Genomic DNA, 3005 nt, shown 5'->3' with positions numbered 1-3005 from the left:
CTACCCTTTGTTTTCTTAAATCCAGACCCAAACAACCATTTTGCCTCGATTATGTCGTGACGAATGACATGTGAGGAGCGGGATATGCTTACTCATTCTACAACAGAACACCTAAGTACCGTTTGAATAGATCATTCTAACAAGCATACGTTGTATTGTGGCCTTGGGGTTGTGTTTTAATCAGCAATTTGGGCTTTTGAAATTCAGACATCATTTAGCTTTAGTAATTGTGTCAGACACGTGACAGTGCATGCATGCTCTTTAGAGAACCCATGACTAGGGTAACAAATTTACACATGTACGTTGAATATAAATGAGTGTCTCCGTTGATAGTAGGGGGATCACGTGGCTAAGTGGGTGAGACGCTGGCTCGCTATACTGGAGGTCGGGTGTTCGATCCCTGCATTGGCCGAGAAAGTTCATCCAGATTTTCCGGCGTGGTTTACCCTTGTCAGTGATGCAGGACGGAGGGTCTAATAAGGACGGCTGCCTAGTCGTTCGGATGGGACGAAAAACCGAGGTCCCGTGTACATATTGGCGTGCACGTAAAAGATCCCTTGACAGTTGGAATTCGATATAAGAGTAGGTCGTAGTGCCGCTGCCCGGTCAAACCCTCATATATGGCGTATGCCCGTCTTCATTAGCCCAGTTTAGGAGCAGAACAGTTGGACGTTAAACTCCATTTCATTTCATTTCTGTTGATAGTATCTTTGCCGTCTGGAACAGTCGTTAAATTTAAGTGTAAGTAGCGACGGGTCTTGTGCACTAATTTGGGTATATTATGTACTTCTTCTAGGACAATTGCTTCCGAGTATTATGTGAGGAGTTCACATTGTTGTAGTGTGGTGTACCCAGTCGGTGATAAACAAAGCATGAGGTTATATATGTAATAAATTCTAGGAAGAGCACATATAAAAACTGACTTTTCCGAATTCCATTCGCAACGCTAGAAAATACAAATGACGATAAGTTAGTCTTAAAATGACCATCGTATTTTGTTGAAAATACGTTTACCGTCATTGCTTTGCTTTCCACATTTTGTTTCGTTTATCTCTTTAATATTGATGTTTCCTTTGTTGTTGTTTGCTGGGCAATCAAGCTGACACACTGCATCTACTGAAATAAAGCAATTCCATTGACATTAAATGGTGAAAATAAATACTGTGAACGTTTTTGTGAAACAAGAAATAAATCAGTTTTATCAACGTTGATGAAAGGGCGAGAAACATTAATTATGCATTTCTGCATATTGTTTTGTTGTGTGTATGTCCATAAATCATGCAACTTCAGCACGCAATACCTTGCAAAATGTTCTCCCCAGCACTGTATGTGCAAATACAATAAACGGTATGTGTAAATTTGTTAGCCAGGTCAGGGGTTCTCTAAAGAGTATGCATACACTGCCCCGTGTGACACAATTGCTAAAGCCCAAACTGCTCATTAAAAGTGTGTGTGAGAGAAAGAGAGAGATGCGGTCTTTAGAAGTGGGAGGAAACCGGAGGACCCGGAGAAAACACACGAGGTTGGACAGGCGAGCCTATTTCTTGTCACGTACAACTGGGGAATGGAAACCACGCCAGTTGACTTAATGACAGACTTTATGATACAGCGCTAACGCGCTAACCGTTCGGCCATCCAATCCCCCCCCCCCCTATAATAAAAGTGAAAGGATAAAGCTATAGAACACAGATAATTATCAGTGTATTGTATTTCAAACTATTTAAAACAGCCAAACTGGAATTTATGTCCAGCGAAAAGTTTACATTTAAAAAATGTATAGATTGGCGTAAGCGCCTGCTCGATTTTACGATCCATTTGAGTCATAAAACATAATGTCGATATCGTGTTACCTTTTCATACTATGTCCAGCAGGAATATTTGCATATTCCATTTTCTCCCTAATTTGCCCAATATCTTATATTATTCCACTGTTTTACGCGTTATTATATTTACTTATACATTACTGTTTCGGATGGAGCCACGGTGGCTAGGTGGTTAAGACGCTGGCTCGCTAGCCTGGAGGTCGGGTGTTCGATCCCTGCAATGGCCGAGAAAGTTCATCCAGATTTCCCGACGTGGATTCCCCTTGTCAGTGGTGCAGAACGGAGGGCCTGATAAGGACAGCTATCTAGTCATTCGGATAAGACTAAAAACCGAGGTCCCGTGTATATATTGGAATGCACGTAAAAGATCCCCTGGCAGTTGGAATTCGATATAAGAGTAGGCGATAGTGCCGCTGCCCGGGCAAAATTTCCCTCATAGCACACTGTATGGCGTATGCCCGTCTTCATTAGTCCAGCATAGGAGCAGAACAGTAGGACGTTAAACCCTATTTCATTTCATTTCATTTCATTTCATTTCATTTCACTGTTTCGGATCTCTTAGGACATGTTTACTTATTCAATGCCAAGGTCATGTCGATGATTCATGTTTGTGTCTATATATTTTGTATTGCATGATATTTAATGACTAGAGTTCGGGAAAAAAAGATGTCGCCTAATATATTTTGATAGTATTTGTTCTCCCTAAAAAAACATTATCCACCACCCACCACTTTAAAGAGTAGCAGCAACAATACTTATAGAAATGTCCAAGCATGTTTTGCTCTCGTCACGGGCTATACGTCTTTTGGCTTGGACAGGGGAAGTCAGTTCTTTGGTACTGTGGGTAGACACCGCAGGAGAAACAAGAAGTTGTGGGGATATTCCAAAATACCTGGCGATTCAGACAAATCAAATAAACAAAATTCATAAGTTCACCTGTTTAAAAATCCGAATGGGTAGTCATCAGTTGCGTTATGTTCCAAAATTTAAGGATTATATTCTATCTATCCAGTAGTTCTTAACGCAAGTGCAACGGCCATGTTCCCGGTGACCTGAGTGAATATACCAACACAATATCGATTGAACGGTCAGTGCTTCCTTCCATAATCCCATTATGTCTGACCTGGTAATAGGTCAGCAGTAAATAAATCCTATTTGATTGATTGGTTGTTAGTAAATATT

The sequence above is a fragment of the Patella vulgata genome, chromosome 1, assembly GCF_932274485.2.
Source record: "Patella vulgata chromosome 1, xgPatVulg1.2, whole genome shotgun sequence".
In the NCBI taxonomy this organism is placed as follows: domain Eukaryota; kingdom Metazoa; phylum Mollusca; class Gastropoda; family Patellidae; genus Patella; species Patella vulgata.
The sequence above is the reverse complement of the archived record's forward strand: the minus strand, read 5'-3'. Positions refer to the sequence as shown.